Source organism: Thunnus albacares, chromosome 7, assembly GCF_914725855.1.
Source record: "Thunnus albacares chromosome 7, fThuAlb1.1, whole genome shotgun sequence".
Lineage (NCBI taxonomy): Eukaryota > Metazoa > Chordata > Actinopteri > Scombriformes > Scombridae > Thunnus > Thunnus albacares.
This window is the reverse complement of record NC_058112.1, coordinates 15,539,122-15,565,993: the sequence shown is the minus strand read 5'-3', so window position 1 is coordinate 15,565,993 and position 26,872 is coordinate 15,539,122. Positions and strand designations below refer to the sequence as shown.

Genomic DNA, 26,872 nt, shown 5'->3' with positions numbered 1-26,872 from the left:
CTGAACTGCACCACTGCTCTGAGTTATAATTACTATGGCCGCTACATGGCATCTGTCACTAAAGGTGACAGACCTATTGTGTCGTTTTTCTTGGGAGGACAGTCTCTAATATTCTAGTGCTGTATAGACGGCTTCTACAATCTGTTCTGTCACATCTAAAATGTATCAGACTGTCGAGACACACAACTTACGGTGTCCCAAAGATTATTCAAAGCTGAAACAATAAGTAAAATAAACAGATTAGATGACAGACAGAAAACTTCTCTGTAACAATCACCAGCGATGAATTGCATTAGTCACAAATAAAGTAAAAATACAAATCACACATGGGTTCCAGCTTCTCACGCACAAGGATAAAAGCTTTTCTGTTTTCTATCACTAAAAATTGAGTATTTTGTTTGGACTGTTGGTCAGACAAAAAAAGCAATTTGAAATCATTACTTTTAAGTAGTGGGAAATTCTTATGGATATTTTTCAATATTTTCTGACATTTTATGAAAATTAATATATTATTCATTTATGAATAAAAAGAAAATCTATATCTTTTCCACTAATGTAAATAATCATTAGTTGCAGCCCCACTTACAATGTAATGCTTAGGATAGTCTAATATATGAATAAACATTAAACACCCACATTTATAAACATATGAATTTAATTTCAGATTAAGATGAGATGTATCATCACGTCCCATTTCAGGGGGGTCCCAAACAAATGCTCACAAAACAAATGGAACACAAAACAGTACAAGACACAATAAAACACAACACAACAATGACAAAACAAAGAACAAACAACCAAACAAACAAGTAACTAACAAACAAAACAGAAGAGTTACAACCTTAGACTAGACACAGTCTGGACACACAAAAGAAAAATGATCAATCTATAAAGGAACAGTGATAGTATCACTGAAAACATAGGCAGTTTGTTGTAAGATAAGAAAACAAAACATTTTTAAATAAGCCAAATGATGACAGAAAACAGATATTCACAGGTTACTTTTTCCAATCAGAAGGAGCCCAAAACATAAAAGCTTTTTTACCTACTTCCTTAGATACAAATCATCAATCATAAAGAGGACCTTCATGCTATACTACACTTCTAAAATAGCTGCATAAACTGAATAAGAGCTCAGGTAATTACTTGGCACTGGTTGGGCTATCTGATTAAACAGTTAAATTTTATTAGCATACCTTAGAGTGGATAATAATTTAATATTATCATTTATCATCTTTTCTTACAGTTGTATAGTGACAAAATCCACCTGCACCTCTAACAACAGTGTGCTGATATCTTTTAGCATTTCAGAGACTTGGCAGGCAAAATAGCTACCTAAAAATGGGAGCTACTGGTGTACCTATAGGTTACCACTGCAGTCCAGGTTCTCTGTCTCACTTCCATTGCTGGGGAACATTAAGAGAGTGGACTAGAATTATAAGGAGGCTAGCTCCCATGCCTTAGCTAACAGCTACTGCCTCTTCTCTCTTCAGCTCAGATCTCTTTCACCCCACCCCCTCTCACCCCATCTCATGCGCTCCAGCCCAGTGAAAACAAAGTGAATAATTCATGACCATACAAAGCAGTGTGTGCATGGATCCAGTTGAATATATGCGTGTATCCGAAACATCCGCTAGGCTTTAAAAACCCTTGCCATAAAGCTCTACATGAGGACATTCACAAACACCACTTAAGTCCACTGCAGGCCATCAGCAAGTCCTACCTGCTTCTCTCTATGACAACCACACAGGGGGGGAAAAAAGGAGGCAGAGGAGGGGACAAAGATAAAGGTAAGCAGCTGGCTAAGGTAGCATGAAGCAGAGAGGGTCAGAGAGGATGTGGCTGAGACAGTCAGTGGGCCAAGAAAAAATTTGGGAGGGAGCGTGGAAGAAAAAGGGAGGGTGGCAGAGAGATGACAGAAAAGGGAAGGTGGGAGAGTCAGCGAGAGGGTGGGAGAAAGGGAGGGAGAGCGTTGCATACAGTCAGCTTTGACAAACCAGCCACATAGCCCGTGGCCTGGAGTAAATGTGATAACTGTTCACAGACCCCATCAGAGTCTTCTTCACGCTCCTCTACACCTGGTAAAGCAAATGTCACGGCCACTCACAAACTGAAGTCACCTGGGGCCACATTTATTCAGACACACACACACACAAACACACACCTTCCTTATCTCTCTGTCCCTTAAAACATCCCATTCTCTTGCTACCTCCCTCTCCCTCATAGTGAATTTGGTCATTCATTGGTGAGGCTGAGAAGCATCAAACAAAAAGAGAGAATATGGAATTAGCTGTCTGCTATGGTGTTCTGCAGTACCTGTATGTTTGAAGGGATTTTTCAGGCTACCAGATATATAATAGGCTGATTAGTCTTTCAATAAAACTGACCTCAGAACAGAGCAGACAATAGAGATAAAATATGATTAATATCAATTTTTCGGATATCAAATCCATGCGAGATTTAAGTTGGCATAAGAAATGTAATACTGGGTGAGAATTGGATATTGAGATTCACTGAATTAAATTATAATTTGTATTGATTTTTGACTTTTCAGTTTGTGCCTCGGTTTCCTCCTCTTTCCCTCTGGTGGGACTTGCACAAGTAACTGAAGGAAGTGGAGCACACTTTAGTGTCAGACTTGGAGGAGGGCTCTCTTCCATAATTTCAGAGAGGGACAGATATAGGACTGTATACCGGAGTTCAGGTGGATGGCTCCATGGGAAATGGGAGGGTGTAGCTGAGGCATCAGAAGTCAGATTGTTAAGATGGAAGTGGCTGCTCTCTTAGCTCTTATATAATGGCTGATGCAATTTAACTAGATGGTTCAATGCCTTTGGTATAACCTAGCTGTGCTTGCAACTCCTAAAACTCTTCTGATGGACATTAAGAAGACGCTGGTGAATTTGCTTTGGTCTTGACATTAATGGCTGATGGCTGCTCTCCTCTACCAGCAGAATGGTTGATGTTGATTAGCCAGGAAAGGGATGAGGCAACTTCATGTTTAACAGGACTTAAATCTGCTAGAGAAGACAAAGATGTGCCCTGCATAGTACATAATGCCGGTGTGTGTCTGAAAAGAATCTTTGTTCCATAATCCAGTGTGAAAATGTTCTGATACCCTATAGCAGCAACTTATCTTCCATGTCCTGTAACAGAGGCTTGAAAATCCACCAAAGGTTTTGTTAACCTGACAGGATTGGACTTTCTAAGGCTGCTGTAGAGGATAAGACAATTCATCCTCTACTTCAAGCCTCCGGTTGTCTGGAGAAGCCATGTATGTAGAATTTGTTGAGGTCAAGAGCCTCATGGCATCACTACTTATTTATTTTTTTGGCATTTTTGCCTTTATTGCATAGTGGGCAGTGAAGAGGGAGACAGGAAATAAGGGGAGAGAGAGAGAGAAGGGTGTGACACAAATAATGCTTCCTGGCTGGAATTGAACCAGGGACGCTGCAGTTATTCGGCGTGGGCAGTGACCATTTGGCTACCAAGGCACCCCCATTACTTAATATTACTGTAACAAGTATGAATCTGCTATATATTTAGTGGATGTCTTATGGTCATAATGTTAATGTTTTTTTCTCCCAGACATGAAAACATCTCATCTATGAATGTTTGAGGGCTGTATAACAAAATACAGTTTAACCAGTGGGAGAAAATGTTCTCACTGTATGTACCTTTCAATTGTCCTGTGAAAGCTTATAGAACTGCAAGTATTGTTGTTTGAATGTGTGTGTGCACACATACGGTGGGATGCTTTGTTACAGTAGCCTTCCTCATAGTCAAAGTGTCAACAGACACACACACAGCTTCCCTCTTTCTGACATACGCACATATACACAGCCAACTCGCAGGGATTAGTCACTCAGTGTAAACAAAACACTGCCTGACCCATCCAGAGCCCCGGGGCCACATGCAGAGGCCCCATATGGAAAATTAGTCATGCGCTAAAAGATTCTGGAATCAATACTCTACAGTAGCTGCACCACATCCCAAAGCCACGGTCTCTATCCAGTTCGCATGGGCTGACACAGCAAGCAGATGTGCCCCCACTTCTTTCTTTCTCTCTCACACACACACACACACACACACACACACACACACACACACACACACACACACACACACACACAGACAGCTCACATACATGAAAACTACAGTAATATTCCTAGGCACACAACAGGATAATCATAATGTTATGCCATTTATGAGTTATAATATCAATATGTGTTTTGATTTGGCTAGGCAGTAGAGAAATCCTGCTTGGCAAGCTCCTTCACTATGGCTTTTCAATCTGTCACCCCTACAGACAGAACTGGATATGTGACAAACTGACAGAGAGAAACATTTTAATGTAATGGAAAACCTATTGTATCTCTGTTTTTGCCTATACTGCAAAGAATACCTTTGAGAACATGGCTATTTCTACTTTCTGTCAGAGAAGATTTCGCACTGAGTCTGGGCAATGCATCACTGGAGCTGATGTGACATTTTAAACACTAGTTTGTGGTACCACATTCTTTTACAGACAGTCCTATAAATATGTAAAATCAAACAATGATATGCAAAGAAACTAAGAAGAGAATACTGTGACCAAACAACAGTGAGGTTGTGAGGTGAGACGGTTTAAACAAAGCTGCGCTGGACGTTCTCAATGAGTTGTGACAAAAAGCAGTCATAGAGGGTATATCAAGGAAAGGCAGAAAGAACAAGTGATAGAAATCACTGCATATTGAAATCTATAACCACGCAGCTTCCTCACTGATTTTTCTCCTCCTGTCCTTGCTCCTGGTTCTTCCTCTTGTTTTCAAACAATTCCTGCTTTCATTAACTTTCCTTATGTTTATGAATTCTCTTTCTGGGACCACGGAAAGTTGTGGATGTACAGTATCTGTTGATCTCTGTGTTTCCAGGGTTGCTTCTGGAGTGGCTCTTTGATGCAGCTTGCCTATTAATAATCAATGGGGCTCCCCAGTGAGAACTTCATAAAGCCTGCCAGCCAATTAAGACCTGTTTCATACCATGCACTGCATTATCTCTCCACACACCACCACAACTCTTAAAAGGCATGCTGGGGATGTTGGGGAGGTCAAGGATGTCACTGTGCCGGGCTCAACTCTATGCTACACTGGGGAATCAGGGATTGTGCTTTTTAGTGCACAATACTGTCACTCTTTTTTCATTTGGACTTGCACAAACGGTTACTAAAATTATGTGCGGTCAATTCTGAAACATCAAGCCAAACCTGAAGTCGATTGGCTGTAACGAGAGATACAGGCAGTATGTGTATGTCCTGTATATACTCAGGGTTTACACATACATAGTTCTGCAACCCAAGTAAACTAATTGGGTAAATATATAAACATTTAATGACTGATATTCAGTCAATATTTAGAGCAAACACTAACTTACATACACTACTGGAACTGGACGAACCAGAGCTTTTGAACTGTTGACAGCTGTCTCTTCAATCTATTACAAGGCACTATTAACATTAGTAAAATGAGTTTCTCTTATTCAGTGAAATACTGTAGTTTAACACACAGAGATATAAAATCATAAGAAAAATCGATATCATTTAGACATCATTACCTTACGCAATCAAACATCTCAAATGGTCAATCACATTAAGCCGTTTGCTCCCTTGTTAGAAACTGTCACGCAGCAGGCTCTTGCTAGGCTAAGTGCCAGCACACCTCCTCTGCAATGAGCCAACCGTATATAATGAGCGCACTGCACCATATTGTCCTGTTGGCTAAATGGTTAGTTGAACCTAATGGCTTAAATTTTGGAAAAAGTGCAAATAGTATCCAAGGGTACTGCACTTATACACACACACACAGCGATAAGCTATGTCATACTAGGTGCCTCCCATAGCTACCAAAAACAAAACACCTGCTACGACATCATTAATAAAGGTGTGGCCAAAACTGCAACATGCTTGGAAGCTTGGAAGTCAGCCCATACAGAGAAGTACTACAGTAGTTTGGGATTTAATGAAATAGCTGAAACAATGCTGATCATAAAAACTTCCTTACAGCCAAAATAATGCTTTAGGATGGCTTTATCCTAGAAACATTTGTTGTTAATTTCAACGCAACACATTTAACTGCAGACCAGGGTAAGACAAAATTTACCATTAAACATATCTCAATCACAAAAATTTCAAATTATATTTCTGTCCTATATCACAATGGATATCACACTGATCTTTCAATAGTGTGAAATATAAAAATATTCAATATTAGACCAAAAAAGGCCCGAGACCAGCAGAGGCTCGTTTGTTTATGGTAGCTGACTGGTGGTCAGGTCATGGTCAGGTGCTGTTTGCTGAAAAGGAATCAAAGAGTGGCATCATATTTTTCATTCTGTGATGCAATAACTGCTACTTTCTGTTGAGTTTTGGGGACCATCCCTATCTGAGAGCTTTTATGTAACAATAAGCTCACATCCACACAGAATGCATTCAAGTATTGAAAAACAAGAGGTTAGTCACCACCAAATGGACAACTGAATTTTGCCAGTGAAGAGACTTCTAATCCAGGGACAGTAAAAACTTTGATGGGTCACAGATAAAAACAGACCATAACAAAAACATACACCAAACTGTTTGTGTATGACTGGGGATGCATGAGGATGCTTACTGTATGTATATACACAATAATCTGACCAGATTTTGGAAGGTTGAGGAGTAATTAATGATGCAAATCTGCCAAAGGTAGGTGCCTCCTACTAAACACAACTCTCCTGCTGCTCATGACTAGTAAACAGTTGTATCTTTTAGATGGCCACAAACTGTTCAGTGCATTACTGTAAGTATGCTAGCAATCAATGAAGCATTCAGAGCAGTTTGAACTCGTCTTTAAAAATGAGATAAATTTTGGTTTTGATTTAAAGATATGTACATGCTATAGATAAAATTTCCATTTTCACAGAGAAGCTCAATATGCACTGTAGGGTAAAAAGCAATAGCACAGCTTTTTTAATCTGAATGTGAATATAGGTATTGCAGTTAGAGAAGAGAGTGACTCCAAACCAGTAGCTATATTTCATCAAAGCGCTTTCTTTCAAAGCCTCTATAGACACCCTGTCAGAAAATGTAGCTGCTGATTCAACAGGAGGGCTGTGGAATATCCTAATGAATCCCAGAGGTGATCCAGTGGTCACAGAGGTGATATAAAATGATATACTTTAAAACATAAGTCGTCATAGCAACTCAGGAATTCCTTACATCTGAAAATATTTTAAAACCTGAATGAAAGTGTTATACAGTTTGAAATAGATCAAATTATGGCTTGCAATAACACAAACCAGTTAATTACTCGATGCACAATGAGAGAATACATATTATCGGTGACATGTGAGACACTATTGGCCATTTTCTTCCTGTAGCTGCAGGAATCATGATGGGATAATCATGGAAAGGGGTTAAACTAACTACAATGTGTTGTTATGTCCCAGCATCCTCCCTCCATACAGTCCTAAATATTTTACACTGTTTACACCATTGTTGCCCTTAAACCCCACAGCAGTCTATCTTTGTATGTGCTTGTATGTACACTTAACCATGTAAAATTGAGAAAGAAATTACAGGGAGTGTAGCAGAGAGAAATTACTGTAACACTGAGAGGGATTCTCCTAATTTATTTTTATACATAGGGAAAGAAAAAAGAAGAGGCAGACTGAGGGTAAGCCACTATTCATTAGCAGGTAAAGATCAACTCATTTGATCTCTCTAAACCAGGGATATAAGTCATTACTAAGCCATCTATTCCAGAGCTTTTATGACTATTGATCTGCATCTCTCATCTGTGACAGAAACATACTGTATCTGGGTCACGATCCAGTCTAGTGGCAGTTTGACACATCAGAGTGGAGCTCTGATCTGGGACGTCATGCGAAGCAACATCACTCATAAAATCTGAAAGTGGGGTTAGTATGTGTGTGTGTGTGTGTGTGTGTGTGTGTGTGTGTGTATGTAGAAACATTAAAGCTGGGAAAAAGCTAGGATTATTGATCTTATATCCCACACATAATGACTATTTCTACCAACAGATACAGATTTTTTAGTCGTGACAGTCAAAATGGAACAAATATTGAATGACTGAGTAAATACATAAGACAACACACTATGATTAGTGCGTCGCTAGGCAACCCCCCCAATCCTGCAAGAACACAAAATCTCGTCTGGGACTGTATCAACGTGAAGCACACATTTTAAGAAGAATAGTTTGTCTTACTAATTTAAGCTACAATTTGCATGGAAAAGGAGGAAACATGATAACTTTGAATGAGATAATGGTTGTATAAATGTGGACAAAAGTGAGGTGAACTTCAGGTGAGCTGTGGTCCTACACTGAAACCTGGATGAATAAAGTTAGACTATCCAATAATTGTGCAATCAACACTATTTTAGTGATCACTTGATGTTTTCAGATTCATGCATTATTGTATTATATGTATTTATATGTATTATTATTTCTTTTGCTTGACAGGTTGATCAAAAGGCAAATTATTAAAATCATTAAACACTGCACTCTGATTGATTTTTAGCTCCTAACTCAACACTAACTGTCCCAGACAGTATCAGACTGTGTCTAACTTTGTTAGTTAACCAGCAACTCCTCCAGTCAGGTTGTTGGTTAACCCTTGATGGGCTACAGATGAACACTGATATGGTCATTTGCCAAGTATATATGTGAGGATTACTATTTAACACATCCCAGCTTTCCCTAGATAAATGTCAAGTAAGTAATAAGTAAATATCATATACATATGATCATTATAGAGAAGTCTTTGCAGCAGGATTCTCTTGAGGTCTTAGTAAGTCTCTAGTCTGCACACGTATTAGTCAGCTGTTGCAGCAGCTCTTTTTTCCACTGTTGCTCTCTGTCATCTTCACTGATATAAAAACGGACAACAGTTGTGAGGAAACACAGTGTTTCAGCTCCAACCCATCCCTATCACTGTGAGTAATGGGTACAGAAGGGAAAAAGGTAGACCATAACAGCCACACATTACTAAAGGGCAATGCCTAACCAGATAAGGCTGCTTGCTGCAAAAAGTCTTAGCCTCATGTCCAGAATTAATGATTTCTTTTTTGCAGTCTTTAATGAGAGGTAAAAGAAGATATAATCATGAACAAGTATGAGAGTCCTTTTTGGTGCGTTGGTTGGATGGAATGAATAAAACTACATTGACTTTGAAAACTTCACATGCTAACACCATAGCGCACCATACAGCAATGTCAGGGACTAAGGGAACAGTACACAAGTCTCATGTTGACTGATCGTTGTTTGACTTCCGACATCCTGCTTGATGTACAAGCATCAGTCAGACCTTGAGGTACTGTAAGTGCTGTGTTGTCATGCCTAAAATGCTGCTTTTTTGTGTTTGGCATTTCCCTGAACTGACTCCAAGCCTGAAGTTACCTAAAGTGAATACTTCCAACAAGATGCACGAGATGAATATGATCAACTGCAGATTCATAACCTAATATGCCTGAAATGCTGCAATGCTTCTAGTGTTTCCATCAGTTGCCTGATATCACGCAATTAATTTGCATACAAATAGATGCCAGGGACATCAAGAGGAGGTAAAATATTGAATCATGAAAACCAGGAGGAAGTGAATTACACTGTGCAAGACTGTGTTGATTGGTGTTTGAAAAACTGGAATACTATTTAATGTGAGCCTCTTCACAGTTATGCAAACGAGATGTGGCATTTATGTGCTCAAGATTTTAGGGCATCATTACAGGAGATGGCGAAACAACAGTGCACAGATGGTATCAAGACATCATTTGAAAGTGACAGTCTTTGGGTGCATCCGGGGTTTGCTCTTGGATAGCGCCTCAATCTCTCTTTAATTGTGCGCTCTTGTGTGACTTGCCAATATACATACTATTTGATGTGCCTGCTTACTGCCGTTATGCATTATGCTGGATACCATGGTACAGAGATTTGAAATATTTTAACTTTCTTCTAACCCCTATTCAGCTGAGTAATGGTGTTAGAACAGGAAGTGGTATCAGATGAACAGCATAAAGCTAAAATGAATCATATCTGCTTTGTATCCACACAATTATGATTAGGCTAAGTCCCTCCATCCAAAATGTTTTCTTCACCAACATGATATTATACTTCCAGACTTCACAGTGGCTTTAACATTTGCTTTCCAAGTGGTACTAGCCAAATTTATATTCATAGTATGTTTATACTCAGCGTCCAGAGCCCACCTTCTATTAACTTTTGGACTTGAAAATGATTGACAAGTAGGCTACAATACTCATCACTACATTTCATTACTAATATTCACCGTGAACATCGGCTTGATTTGCCCCTGCTGTACTATGTTATATTAAGGTTTGTGAATTGGAATTGTTTTTATAGGATTGTTTTTACATTGTTAAAATGACTACAGAATCAATATTTTTATTTGTTTGAGGCATACAATTTCAAGGCATATAGATTTTTGACCATTTTGATCAATTCATCCATTCTTCATCTGTCAAAGTCTTTATCCTTTCCTGTTTCATCAAGCAATAAGAAAATGTGTCCTGAACCTGCATTCTCAGTAAATGCATTAGCAAAACCCTTTTCTGAGAGGCATCATCGATTCTGAAAAGCTATTTCCCTCTTCTGCCACTGCACACCAACATTACCTGGTGCAGAGAGTATATTAAAGGGCACCGCTGAAAGTTAACTCAGCCTTTTCTCATCTATTAGCTCCCCAGTGCTGCTCTATTCTTTTCATATTATTTCTTTATTTGGTGCTCAAATGTCCACAATAATTATCTTCTATTTTGCCTCTTTTTCATTCATAAATGTTGCTTGTGTACACTTAACAATTATAAACTACACTCTTAGAACTATTCAGTTATGCCACTCATGACACGCGGATACGAAAAAAATCCTGTTTTAATATGGTGATACTCGCCATACACATGAAGGCCTATAATAGAAAATGAGAATATGAATTTTCAATAAACAACCTACTTGTAAAACGAACAACTTGGAAATATTTGCCAGTTTACACAAGATTAAGTCTGCTACGTTTTCGTGTGTAATATAGAAAAGATTAAGTGTTAGTGTTGTTTACTGGCTAAATTTAACTTAAAAAAAAAGCCAATATAACAGTGCTTAAAACAATTAGGCTAGTGCTCAATCTTTGAGTCAACTGATAGAAAACTGAATGACTGATTTCATAAATGATTAGAAATTGAAGTCATTTATCAAGTAACAACACAGTTGACGTGAAACATCACCTACACAAAATCTGTGCTGTACATGCGGTCCCCTCCACTATGTAGAAATATATGAAGGTTTGGGTGGAATATTTGGTTTTTAACATGAATATTTCAAGATGAGGCAATGAAAGGATATCCTTGTTCAGACATGGAAGCTATTCTGTTTTTAACAGCAGTGTTATATTGGGGGTGGTTACAGTATTGCACAGCTATAATTACAGTAAATACATCTGTTAAATTCTGTTTGCATAACTTCCATTCCCCTTCTCCTGATATTACCACAGCATGTGCCAACACTTAAGCCTGTATATATTTCTCACTCTCTTTCTTTACCTCCCTCTCTCTCACACTCACACACACACACACACACACACACACACACACACACACACACACACACACGGTATCCTAGGCATAGACTGTAAAAAATACTGGATGTAGCCACCGTCATGTCACCCATTGGTTTGTGGACTCTCGTATTGAAGCCTCGAGTTTGCATTTTGACCGTCCCCATCTTGGATTTTTGGAGCCAGACGCTAATGCTAGCGGCTAGCTGCTTGCTCGGTTAGCACGGTGCATTCACAGACTATGGTTAACTGTGCTAATGCTAATGCTAATCTTTGCTAGTGAAAAAAAGCGACTTAAAACCATTAAAACAAAATGTGCTTACCGGAAAAAAACTGAACTACTCCTTAGAGGGTCTTTTAGTACAACCCAAATGCTGAATAAGACTTTTTTCGGCGACCAATATGTTACAATTAACTTTCATGCACTGAAAACACACTGAAATTACGACGGCCAGGCCTATACTCTGTGAATCTGGGGTTACGCCATGGTTGTGTTACCTGACCAACGGTGTCTCTGTGGTAGCGCCTGTCAATCAAAGCGGCCACGCCCTTAATTATGCATAACTTTAAACCTTAATAACATTTAAATGGGTGAGTTATATAAAAATTCTTCCCCCGTACAGTTGTCATCAGGCTATAAAGACTAAAACCGTTTTTTGTACAAGGCTGTAAACATGTTTATTTCTGCTGTAAAGTTGGGTGTTTTAACATGGGGGTCTATGGGGTTGACTCGCTTTTGGAGAACACTGTGGTGTCATCATGCTCTAAACACTGATTGAAGGCCACAAAAAAATCAATCTGTTGGTGATCATGTGTAGAAGATCTTAAGGGGCTAATCAGATGATTTGCTAATTATGGAAATGAGCTTGCACACACACACTTAGCCATAAATGTCTGTCAACCTGTGTCTGCTTGTATGGTTTGCTTAAAAACTTTTTGCATATCTGTAATTTTTCAGTTAGAGTCTGTGAAAAATTTCTGTGGTCCTTTTTCCCATTCCCACCACACATCTCTCTTTTCTATTGCTCATCCGCCTTCCTCAGACCAAATTCATCTGTTGTCGATGTGTTGTGACTGTCTGCCAAGTGCAGTAATTACAGTACAGCAATAGGAGCTGAGCAATAGAGAGAGAAGCCGCATATCAAACATGACTGCACAGGGCAACGAGTGTAAAAACTCATTCACTGAACTACAGGCTGCAGCATGCCACAGAGCACCAGACCAACAACTAATACTGTCTTCATTTCTCCTTGTGTATTTACTTAGAGGATATAAATAACATACAGCCAATGAAACTGGTTTCATACTATATTGTAGCTATGTTGTATAAAATATTTAATCTCTAACCAAGCCACTTACACACATTTCCTGGTGCACATTTTAAGCCATTGATAAAAAAGATAAGCACTGTGAGACACCTCATGATTCCAGGCTTCTGCATGCCCACTTTATGTCTAAAAATGCTGATGTCTCACACAGTGACACACAAACTCACTTACTCTCTCACACACTCACACACACACACTTGTTGATGTATTGCCTATTACACTGCTATGACAGTACTGGCAGTCGGCCCAGAGCAGTGGATAGTTTATGATGTTAGGAATAATAAGCGCTGTTAAAAATAACTTTATTATCAAATGCACCTCAGAAACTATAGTGACGTAGGCAAAGAGGGTACTTTCTGACAAGAGACGATGGAGAGCACATGCTACTCAGACAGTGTGGGCTGGTGCGGGAGGAGTTACAAGTTACAATTTGCCAGACATATATCTGTAACTGCTGCTGGAGTTACAGAGGAAACAGATCCGACAATGAACATGTCATCTATTGCACTATGGACTGTTAGGCAGTGACACTATGGTTGAAATTTTGCTGCATCATGGCGTAACATGCCACATAAGTCATTATAAAGACTTTAACGTCTGTAATGTGGGCGAGAGTTTTGTGACATTTCTCTTTTCCCAACAGTAGTACAGACTACAGGTCTACCACTGCTGCCTACCAGCCTTTAATTGTTGTGAATCCCTCATGAATGTTAAGATGGTCATTTATTGGCTATCCTGTTGGTCACACACTAATGGATTGTCATTCATTAGCTGCCCTTTACCTACATAGCTCCAGATTAACCAAAGAGAGTTATTACTAAGCAGGACTTGTTACCAGCAGCTAAGAGGAAGGAATGAGAGGATTTTGCAGAAGTACTTTATTCAGTAATAATTGTGTTTGTGATATACATGTCATATGAACAGATACCTTAAACTTGAATTATGCCACACGTGCGCTGGTAAGTTTTTTTTTTGCTTACAACCATTGTTTAATCATGTACACCAACTACCATTCTGAATGAGTCAGCTCAAACCTGTAAACAGGAAAGCAGTCTGACTGTACTGTTCCCTTCAATTTTAGCTAGAAATCAAGGTAAGGGAGGTAGAAAAATGTAGTGATTGTAGGTACAACAATATAAAAATATGTTGGAGGGGTAAAGACTACTTCATGTTACTAATTTTCCATTTTTTCCTTCACAGGTGACATTTCCTTAAAGATGCAATATGCTCTGAAACTGAAAAACAACACACCTGTGTGTGTGTGTGTGTGGGGGGGGGGGGGGGGGGGGGGGGGCTCTGGAGAAGTGTTGGAGATGAAGGGTTCATTTCTCTAAAGCTACAATAATTATATAATACCTTCACTTCTGGGTCCACAGGGATCTGTTTTTCATACATGTGTATGTGTCCCTCTGACTGTATGCATATGTGTGTATATGCATATGTGTGCCTGTGTGCATTTGAAATTGTGGTCCTTCAGTCTAATAGCCAGCAGAGAAAAACAAGTCCTCTCTTTCTCAGGGGTAGTGAACTTAGAGTTGGCATCCAATGCCTTTTTCTGCTTCACAAAGCACACACCACACTCAGAACAGGAAAAAAAAACTATGGAAAGGTAGCACTGTAGATAAAAGGTGAATGTGTAATGCAAGAAAAAGCAAAGCACAGCTCACAGCACTCTCATACCCAAAGAGCTTGGATGAGAGCTGCATAAAAACACTGACCTCGCGATGTAGTTAGCCCTGCACTGAACCAGATGTTTACCACATAACAACTGAGCATCTTCAGGGGTGCTATAATGAGGGCAACAGTGTGTACGTAGCACACAGAACAGCTGTTTGGTGCCACAAATGGACTCTAAACATGGGCCATAAAAACAAGAACATCAGTTGTTTCCAAAACCAACATGAGTGTACATTCAAGTGACAAAGCCCTCCAGCAATCATATATAGGAATGACTCCCATTGACTTGTCCAGTGGGAGAAAAGGGAGAAAAGAGTGTGATGGTATTAAATTCCACAGAAGGAGAAGTCAAGGTGGATGGAAGGGTCAACAAAACGTAAGACTTTACCACAACAAACCGACCATCTCTTTCAACCATGGCCACAGTCATTCCCAAACTATAACCATTGTTATTATTGTAACCATGACAATGAATGTCCCCTAACTTTAACATTGTAGTAATCTAACCCATCTAATCTAACCATAGCTTTGCAACATCATAAAATGGTTTTGTTTTTTAAACGGCAACGTCGCCCTGCTGATTGGACCATCCAATCAAAAAATACATATTCAAATGAATGGGAAAGTGATCTCAGATTTTTGGACCCCACTGTGTATGTAAGTATATGTGTCATTCTGGCAAGCATGGACCAACAAGGTATTTTGTCATTTGATTCGTAGGACTTGTTGATAAACATACATATTGGGACACATTTAGCAGTTTTGGCATTGATATTCATGTACTTGTGTGGTAAGGTTAAAACATTAGTCTGTGCAACAGTCATGTAGACAGCACAGAGGACATGTTTGTTGGGCATAGTGCATGAAATATTAATACTTTCTACAGTTTGGTTGCATTTAGATTGTCAGTGCAGGCTTCAATAAAAAGCACTTTCCAGTCATATGACCACAAACATCTAGTTGTTTTTTTAATGCCCCAACAGTATGAAGTGATCACATTTGAGTGGGATTATGCATAATTGTTAAATTGTTAAAACTGAATCAATACCCAATTGAACTGTGTCCATTTAAGTAGAGTTCCTCTTGAGATGTGAGACTAAAAAGTGAAGTGAAGTAATGCCACTCTATAAGCCTGCATGGGATAATAGGATGGTGCATTTTCTGAAGTGTGCCCCCCCCCCCCCCCCCCCCCCCACACACACACACACACACACATTCACAAATATCTGCATACCTCTCTCCTCTGTTTCTCAACTTCCTCCACTGCCTCCCATCATCTTACACACACCATTTAGTCTACTTTCCATCACCTTGTATTCTTTCCCAAATGAATATGCAAGTTATATACTTTATAATGTATGCAGGTTTGATTCACTTCTCTGGATAATTAACAGTCCTGCTGTAGTATGGGGTCACCTTCCTTGGGCTCTGAGCACTGAGGAATATGCAGAAACACAAGCATGAGCAGACACAGAAAGGACCATGGACACACACACACAAAACACACACGTGTGAAACACAAAGTGTATCATGAATTCTAAATCTTGGCCAGATGGACTCAAAAACATAATATAATGTAAAATATAAATATACTTGTAACGTAATCAAACTTAAACTTGTTACAGTACAAGTGATTCAATACAGATTCATACGAGACATATTAAACCAAACAAATCACACAGTCACTAAAATGTTTGCCAAATTCATAGAGTAATGGAGTAATTCAGTGTTCAGAAGAAGCTAAAATTGGTTTATAGTGTTGCTGTTAGGGGAAAATGAGTGTCTTCAGCTTGCTAAAGGCTTTTGAAGATGCCTTTCTGCCAGACACAGACAGCTGCAATAGCTTTCCCCTTGGCCCTGGGAGGCAGAAAACACAGGCATATCTCACACACAAATTCACATTCTGCACTCTAACACACACGAACATGTAAACCACACTAAACCCACACATACAGTTCCCATAGGTGTATGGTAGAAAGTAATTAGTTGGAATAATTCATTGAAGCATCTCCTCTCATCTCTCCCTCGGTGATGTCAATACCCTTAGCCAATGGTAATTACCTGTCGCTCTTTTAAACTTGAGGGGACATTCTGTGTGTGTGTGAAGAAATATTTCTCTGTGTGTATGTGCATAAAGCCCCTTGACAAAACAGCTTATTGTATTATTACTTCATGGTCACCCCCTTTACACACAAAGGACACCAGAATGTACCTCTAAGAATCTCTTCATTTTATCAGTCCTAAAACTGCTCAGCTGAATGCTGCAGGAGCAGGAAATGTTATGCTCATATGGAAAGGTGATATCAACATATTACTTTGTTACATTCTAGTGGTTTTGTGGGTATTATATTGGTTATGAATAATTAAATCGCAAGCCTAATTTTGATATAAAGGAAGGTTTATAACATACTCTATAATGCTAACTTGCACTCACAAAAAGAAGAGGCCCAGATTGAGGTGGCAGATTTTGTATAAAAATGTTCTTTAGTGGAATCACTTCTAAGCCTTCGAAGGCTTAAGGGGGAGAAATAGACAGAGAGAAAGAAGGAGAGCAAAAGTGAGAGAGGATCAGTGATGAGAAACCAGAAAGACATAAAGCAGCAGAAAAATCAATCAAGCAGCTTATCCCAAAAAATGGCCATGTTAGTCCACTACTAAGGTGTGGTTTTAAAAAAGAATATTGTTTAACTTTATCATGATCAGCTTCCCTTGAGCAAACAACATTAAGCCTGCTGGTCATGGACAGATATTACTTCATGGCCTCTGTGTTATTACTGGTCACACTGGTAATTCCATTACATAACACACAGGTCATTTCCTATCATAAAGGTATAATAGTTTAAGATCAGTTCGGTGCTGTATGAAAACTAATGTATCTGGTAAATTGTATGCTGGTGTAATCCTCACACCTCCTTTGGGACAACACAGGCCCGAACTAGCATTCATATACACAGACTAAATGTTGAGGCATGTGTTAATCTTGTAAACATCCTTTCACTGATCTCTCATTAATTTAGCCCAGTGGATGACAGGGAGGAAGAGAGATAAAGACAGAGAGAGGAGGAGAGAGAAAGAGAGAGAGAGAGCAACATGCATTTGAAATTGAGTCAATTAACCGCTAGTGTAAAGGCAGCTCTTTCCTCTTTTACCAATATGCTAATGCAAATCATGCTAATCTCTTCTCTCAAAGGCTGCTGTTGGAACAGTTTATTAGACAAGGGCCTTATATCTGCATTCCATGATTATTATGTCCATGTGTTTGTGCCCTCTGCATGCAAGTATGTGAAAACATACATAGATTACATGGATATGAAGACCTGTGGGATGTAGAAGCAGCCTTATATTTCTCACAGGAGAATTTTAAAGCGTTTAAGGGGCACTGGATTTTTTTTGACACAAACTGTAAAACTTACTGACTGAAATATCCATGCAAGGACATAAACATAGCCAGCTAGTCTTGCTGACCTGCTTAATGATTGACTGAATAACTGAATTATTAGTTTTCTTTTTCTTTTTGGGCAATTTCTTGCTTAATACAATTATGTAAACTAACTTTAACCATCAGTGTCTCAAAAATCAAAACAATTCTATTTTGAGAAGATGTTATAGTACAATAAATAAATATACAGTATTTTGTATGGTACTGTACAGGCAACAGGGTGTGATGTTGGGCTCGTGGGGGTGCATTTGCAGGCTGGTCTGGAAGAGAGGCCACTCAAATCAGAGCAGCCACTGAGACAGATGGTGATTTTATACCAGCATGGGAAAAGAAATGGCTCTTTTACATCAAACCTCAGCACATTACTTTGAAACCAGCTGGCCAGACACAAAAAGGGATCGTGAGTCTGGGGAAGCAGCCAGACTCTTAAGCAGAGCTGCTGGAGAAATGGCAAACCAGGCAAGATGGAAAGTGGCCCTTCCATACTACTTTCTAAGATGTCTGCATAATTATGATTCAATTTGCATGTTTTGGAAGATAGTGACTAAGGCGAATGATAAAAGGAAGGCAGACAGAGGGAGGGAGGGAAAAGTGTGCAAACCAACATTTAGACCCCAACTCTGAATGGGTATATTCCATTTATCCAATTTATAATTTGAAACGAAGCCTGTACAACCAACAAAGGAAATAACTGGTTAACATTCCATTAAAATACTTAACAACTATAAGCCTTCCTCTCTTTTTGCCACTCTCAACTCTTTGAGCCTTTATAAGCCTTTTACACTGCATTCCATCTTATCTGCCATTTGCGTTTCCTATCTCCTCACCCTTATATCCACACTCTCTGCATCAAGCAACTCAAGTGACTTTGCATAATTACTGAATATAAATGTCAACTGATGGCACTGAGAGTGCTGATGGTGAGTCTGATTAAGATAGTAATGCCCCAGTTGATGCCTTGGGGCAATGGCTGTCATAGTACATGCAAGTGCATTTCAACACATGCCTCATCTCTGTTTAGGCTGATGAATTCCAAATAACATGTTATATGGATACTGTGATGAGTGTAAGTCAAAACACATTTTGCTTAAACATTTTTTATGTTCACTTGAGTTGGAAAATTTTAAAGAAATTCAGATTTAATCATAAAATGAAAAAAAAACATTTATAAAATGTGTGTTAAGTGTGAATACTGGAAAGCAAACAGTATTGATTATTATCTCTCATAATTATGGTTATGCATTTTTTCAAGTTTGCACAGCTGATGGAAGTGGATTTACTGTGCATTTGATTTAATACATTTTTCAAATACTCAATCAAGGGTTTTGAGACAGTTGAATTGAAACATACTGTAGTTATTGTACTGAATTATAATTTCCCAAGACAGTGCAGATTAATGCACTCTTAAGTGTGCCTTTAGTGAGAAATGCATCTCCATTCTAGAGGTCTGACTGATGTTCAGCTGTGTTAATGACCCATCACACCTCATTTTCATCATTTCCTCTGCCTTGGGACGAGGTAAATGGTATTGCCTCAGGTAAAACACCTCATCAACAAGAATATATTCCACTTTTACATTTGGTCACCATAAGGTCAACACTGAATACTCCAGCCTATGGCTGTTAGCTGTTTTAAAAAAAGAGCAAATACATACCATAGCTGGGAAACCTGACTAAAAAGATTTGTGCTGTCAAATTTTAAGATACAAACATTCCTTTGAAATACAAATTGATCTGCTAAGACAGTCTAATTTTTCATGATTATTTAAATGAACATGTCTTGGCAAGCAGTATGTTCAGAATTGCCCCTAAAGACATTCAGTAGCAGCATGCCACCACTGCTCAATTATGGCCGTCATGGCCGTCTATCCAATATGTCTATTGATATGAACTTTCATGATCAGAGTGACAAACAGTAACTTGTTGTTGCAGACAGAGCAAGCAGACTTAGTGAGAGATGTGCCCACACAACAATTGCCGCTCATTGCCTCACTAATGCAGCAGTGCCTATTCATACATCAGCACAGAGAATACAGCTGCAATCATATTTATCTGAAGGTGTTGGAACAATTTAGGCTCCACCACCAGCTAAGCTTAGGTTCCTGCTAGGCTGCAAAATGTACAACAAATGAGGGAAGACATGTGAGAATTAGAGTACAATTGGACAGACAAAGAGTGTATGTGTGGTTAAGTGACATTCAGGTATGAAGGATCAGTGATTCCAGGGTGTTTTATGTTTGTTGACGTGTTATGAGTGTTATGAGTTATGTGTATTGTAATTTTATGTAATATACTATTAGACAAATGAAACAACTCCTTGAGTCACTGGAATCATGCAAATGCTGCAAGACAGTAATTTAGGGAAGACAGTGCTGCTTTCTGTTTAAATGCAGTGCTGTGTATTATATAGATTCCGTCAAAAGTTTCTTAGTTTTATTATGACCTTTGTTTCAACTCAGAAATACATTGTAAATGAGGTAGAGACCTCATTTACAATGTAACCAAGTAAAAAAAGAAGAAGAAAAGATCCAAGGCATCAAAAGACACAAATAAGGAACATATGATAAAATGGCAATAAAAAGTTAAAATAATAAAAAGTCAAATTAGTAAAATAATGAAACCTTAACAGCTAATATGAACAGTTAAAATTTAAAACAAATGAATCAACTAAAACAAGAACAGCTGGAAGTGAAATGGGATGAAATTAAAAATTTAAGATGTCCTAACGATAAAAATGAGGTAAACTCAACATTATTCAGCATATTATTCCAGGTTGTAGGTGCACAGTAATAAAAACTGGATTTTCCAAGCTCTGTAAAAACAGCCGACACCTGCAATGTAATCAATCATTTAAGTGTGTTCAATAAGGGTCTGCATCAAAAGACAGCAACGAAGTGATGTAAGAGGGTAAAAAACCAGTAAGAGCTTTATAAATAAATAAAACCCAGTGTCTATCATGTCTTACAGAGAGGGAGGGCCACCCAACCTTAGCATGCAGCTCACAGTGATGAGTATCATAATTATCTCCGGTAATAAATCTTAGCACAGAGTGATAAACAGCATCTAAGGGCTTCAGAGTCACAGCTGAGGCATGCATGTATAAAATGTCACCCTAATCCAGGACTGATTAAAAAAATTGCCTCAATAATCGTCCTTCTACAGTGCAGAGGAAAACATGTTTTATTCCTACAGAAGAAACCAATTTTTTTGTCTTAATTTGCTCACAAGTTTAGTCAAATATTTAAAAGATACCTTCTCCATGCAAGGACATAAATGATACCTTCTCATCAATCCAAATTCCAATATACCTGTACTCTGTGACTCTTTCAATATCTGTACCATTCTTACGATGATGAGGTTATCATAATCAATATTTTTGGTTCTGGTGAAAAACATGAATTTAGTTTTATCTGCATATAGAACTAACTTATGCTTACTAAGTGCAATTTCTAACTCAGCAGAGCAGTGTTGGAGAGATTTTACAGCAGAATGTTCAGCATCCACAATGCAATACAAGATAGTGTCATCAGCATAAAGATATATATTACATCTAGTTACAGCAGAAACAATCTCATTTATGTAAAGAGTGAACAGAACAGGCCCGAGGACTGAGCCTTGTGGCACACCTTTTGCAATTTGAACAAATTCAGATTTAACAGATCCAATAGCCACACACTGTTGTCTGTCCATGAGGTAACTCTGAAACCATTTATAAGCAATTTCATCAAATCTGATGATATGGAACCTTCTCAAAAGCAATGCATGATCAATTGTATTGAATGCCTTTGAAAAAACAATAAAAAGAGTTGCACAGTGTTTCTTTCTATCAAAAGCCAAACTGATGTCATTTAAAACAAGAGTGACAGTGACAGTGCTGTATTTTTCTCTAAAACCAGATTGGTGTATGCTTAGAATAGAATGTGCTGAAAGGAATGATTTAAGCTGATAATTTACTAAAGATTGTAGTATATTTGCTAAGCATGATAATTTAGAGATAGACCTACAACTGTTAAGCTCAGCTGTTCAACCGCCTTTATGTAATGGAGTTACATAAGCAGCCTTCCAGACCTTAGGAACTGTACCACATAAAACAGAAGGGTTAAAAATATATGTTATGTTGCTGACTACAATTGGAGCAGCAAGCTTTAAAAAGTAGGAATCAAGTTTATCCTTGCCAACTGAAATCCATAGTTACTAATGCATTGGCCATGTCACAAGAAGGGAACAGCTGTAGCATAAAATGAGGCCTTGGCATTACCTAGGTATCAGGATCAATAGCGGACAGAGGGGGTCTTGTATAAGTTTCTTCAAACATGTTGCCAGGGGATGCAAAATGTTCATTAAAAGCTACACAAATTTCTTTAGGGTTTGATATTGAACACCCATCAGCTGTGACGAGAGGAGGAAATGAGAGTGAAGTCTCATGGATAAGAGAATTTGCTGCCTTCCAGAATTTTGCTGGATTCAAAAATGATTTGGGAATTAAAAACAAATAATAATTAGATTTAGCCTTTCTTCTTGCACATGTGCATTTGTTTCTAAGGTGCCTGAAAACAAGCCACTGACCGGGGTTGCCGGTACACCTGGCACGCCTGGCATGCTTAGCATACCTGGCACGCCTGACATGCCTGGCACGAGCCCAGGCTTTGTTTCTCTCTTTAAGCCAGATTGAAATTTCTGCTGAGAATCAGGGACTTGACCTATTCTGTACTATTTTTTTTTAAAGGTGCATGCTTATCAACTACTACTCTACTAAGAGTTAAACGTCTTATGAAAATGGTCAGGAGCTAATTCCACATCTGGGATTTTAGCAGTATCATAAATATCACCTGTCAAAAGATCAGTCAAGAAGACCTGTTCATCAAAATGTTTGAAATTCCGTCTAATCACCATATGTGGGCATAGTTTTTTCATCCTGGTACTTCAAATGCAAGCTATTGGAAAATGATCACTAAAAACACCTCAAATACTCCCGAGTCAGTCATTTTCCAATGACAATAATGAGTATAATAAGGAATCAAAACAGTGATGGCAGGTACAGTACAGTATATGGCTGTAACTTGGTCTAATCAGTCTGACTTCATACATCCTTACAGGCCCTCTCCATTATTGAGTAATATCTGCCTCAGAAAATATCTAATAACAAATGGAAAAAAAATGGAAAAATTATAAACACTATAATCATAAACGTGTTAAAATGACTAATGATACAATCATAAACCTAAATATGTGTCTACTGACAGATATACCACCATGTAGATAAATGCAACAATTTACTGGCAAGTAAATACAAGAAAAACAAAGCAACATCAATAACAGCAAATATTTTCTTTAGAATTTATAAGATAATTCATTAATTTCCCTACTCTCACTCAGACTGCCTGTGAAGGAAATATAGATACGATCTTAACATCTTTTATACTCCATCTCACCACATCTCCCTATCTACCAACCAAAAAGTAGATAAGCAACATGAAATAGACTTGGGGAAAAGAAAAATGAAGTCATCATACATATTAAAGACAGAGCAGATAAAATATGCCTCAATTATGAGAGTATCCTTCTGACAATCCCCTCCATGTTTGTAGTCAGCAATTTACACAATTCAACAATAATTATTGATATTGATATGATTCATAATCTTTAAACACTTCTTTGTGTGTCTTTTTTTACAGCTGATGAGGTTAGCTGACATTTCCATGGAGCATATAAATACCAAATCTAATTGGCACTAGTACAGATTACACCTGGAAATGTTTAAAATCTTTAACTTTTTGTCAAAACTGTCTTGTTCAAACTACCATTTTCAAAGCTGTAGTCTATGGTGCTGCTGTCACTGTACCTGTTTAAGTTTTGGAGCTAAGTTTTGAGAGAATAACAATTATTTTATGATAATAATGTGTTTACTTAGGGGTGTTTTGTCGAGGGTTGCTTCACAATTTAAATGTATTTTTTTAATTTCTGCCAACTTTGTGACACTTTCACTAATTCTCAAATAAATGTAAAAAAAAAAAAGAGCCTTCTGAAAAATCAATTTTTTTGAAGCAGGGATGAACTTCAGTATATTTCCGCACTTACTCTCTAATGCACCACTTGACTTTACCTTACTGTCCCTTCATTAAAGTAAAGTGAAGTATAACAGCTGTGTATCTTTCAAGTGGCAGAACCATGTTCAATCGACCCGCTAGCATTTAGACATGAATGAACTGCAAGTGAGTCAGCCACTGAGACCAACAGCCAATACCTGGTCAGCTCAGTCTTCCATCCTTTCCCCATTGCACTTGTTTTTTCTTTTTACATTACACTACAAAAATAGTTGGCACACTACAGAGAGAAGAACACACTGATGCAAGCATCTATTGTTACAACAACACCAAAGATCAACAGAATCATTCTTCAGAGACACATACCATGAACCGTGTTCAGTCCTGCTTTCCGAATGGATAGGCAGGGAACTCAGAGGTCTGCTCAGAGTTAATGAACAGAAGAACCAAAGCTGTCCATGAGTACTGTCTACTGTGGGAATGCAGGATCTGGAGGAAGACACAACCATGAGAAGTAACAGAGGTAATAGGATCACGGCTGTCCATCTGGCCTCATCCCAACACACGCCACAGGCTATAAATAACACCTCACTAGCTAATACTGTTTATTTACTTATTCTGTCACTGTCAGTCTACTAGAAGTCAATGTTCTTCTGCAATTGAAGGAAAACAAATGGTTAAAACTTGTTTTAAAGTGAATTTGGAGACATTTTTGACCCATTTAATTTAATGATTTAAAGATAATTTATGCAGGGAAAAACGAAAACAACAACTAGAAACTATTAGGAGCACGATACTGTGTCTAGTTTATTGTATTAAAAATGTTCAATTAACTACTTTCTATATTGTAAGTAATTCAACACAGCAGTAACTCAGTGGTGTTCCAAAGCTTTTATATTTGTTGATCTAAACACAATTGACCAATGAAGGTCAATGAACCTCTTTCCTAAAAAGTCTCCTTTGGCCACAATAAGTGCAAAGTTCTCATTTTCAAACCTGTCAGACAGAGAAACTAAAAAGTCAACCAGACACCCTGTGACACTCAGAAACTTAATCAAAAGGTTTTTGTATAGTCTGTTGTACAAATTATATAAAATAATGTCCATTTTTAGTAGGGAATCTCACAATTCATTTAGACATCCTGATGTCCTGATGTCCTTTGTCCACTCAACAGTCTGATCAACAGAAAAAAGCAGAGATAAATGTGTGAGAGTCTTATTTTAAAAAGTTAATTAACCTATATAAATGTGTATTTTGTAAAAACAGAAGTTGGTGTGTGTGGAGTGAGAGAGTAAAAAATAATATGAAAAGCAGAGCACTCTGCTGTGTTATTAATGTTATGTCTCCAGCAGCTGAGATGCTAGTACTGGGGAGAGCTATCGTTATACAAAACGCTAGACAGTTGCAGAGCTTTTAAAATGAAACAGACTATGAACTGAGTCATTTTCTTTCTGACCAGAGCTGGTATAGGCTTTGTAAAGCACTCCATTGTTGACTTGTTTGTTGGTGCTAGAGTGCTCAGCTTAATGTTATACAATGGTTAAAAATTTGTTTATTGTAAACCATTGTGCTGCAGGTATAAAACCTAACTGCGTTTTATTGAAACACTGGAACTTATTCAACATGCCAACATTGCTACTGTAATAAGGGGACCACGGAGCGACACAAACGAATAAAAAGCCACTGGCAGTCAGTGAGTGTTAGTAAGTGATGTAAGTGGAGCAGCAGCAGTTTATTTTGGGGACATTTTTCAAAGATGTTTTTGACATTTCGACTTTACTAAATGGTTGGCATGTCAAAAAAAATATGGCGTGGCAATGCGATACTGGTGAGATTTAAACTAGGGACACTGCAAATAGGTAATTTGCGTCTTACACCACACGGCCACCAGGACCCCCATTTCATCAACATGCTGGAGATTTAGCTCTCTCAATCCTGTGCAAAATTTCCTGCTACAGCAGTTCCACGGTAAAACTTCAGTCCACACACACTGTACTTTACAAAATACTGTTGAACACTATACAAAATATTACGTAAAAAGATTTTAAAGGAAAGCTTTGATGCAGGCTATATTTTCTTAAAGCAGAGCTATTCATCTGTCACACCTACAATGTGCAGCAATGTTTATCAGCAAAATATAAATATCTGATCAAACTCAGTATCTGGCCTGTATGATCAGTATTAAATGATTCAAATCGACATCAAAAGCACAAAAAAATTCATTGGGACACCACTGTACCACGTTGCCAGTACAATATAAAGTTGGAGAGTAAAGTACAACACAGTCACAGCTTAACTGTGTCACTGACAAGTATTTTAGCAAAATTTTGTTTCTTTTGCTGCTCATAAGCAACTCTAGGTGTACCACCCACTCTTCACCATTACAGTTTTCTGAATTTCATTCCATTCTTCTCTCTGAATTCCCCTGAGACTAGTTGCCAGCTTTTGCTACACAAGAAAGCAGAAATGCCACAATTGTGAATGGTAAACAATGTTCAGACTCTCTAAGATGCAACCTGAATATGAGATCTGAGCAGAATAACATATGAGAAGTTCATTTAATATTCATCAGTGACACAAAACAATACCTTCATTTTAAAACTGTTTGTTGCACAAAATAATTTAGGTTAGTTATGCAAAATAATAGTTTGCAGCATAGCAAAGTTTGCATAGCAGTCTGAATTCTTATCTTTTTGAATACCAAATGGTGTACCTTTCTCTAGGAAATTGTCCAGGCATACAGGAAATGGTGCCAACAACAGTTTGTAGAACACAATTACCAGACACAGG

At 38.2% G+C, this 26,872-nt stretch overlaps 1 protein-coding gene across 4 annotated transcripts in view; it reads right to left on the bottom strand.

Annotated features, from left to right (window-relative positions):
- Positions 1-12,066, bottom strand: part of shank3a (SH3 and multiple ankyrin repeat domains 3a) — a 174,092-nt gene extending 162,026 nt beyond the window's left edge. For all 4 annotated transcript variants that reach the window (XR_006404143.1, XM_044356278.1, XM_044356276.1 and 1 more), the window contains exon 1: positions 11,919-12,066. The gene's annotated coding sequence lies outside the window, so the exon portion shown is untranslated. The remainder of the gene's footprint in view (positions 1-11,918) is intronic.
- Positions 12,067-26,872: the final 14,806 nt, after the last annotated feature.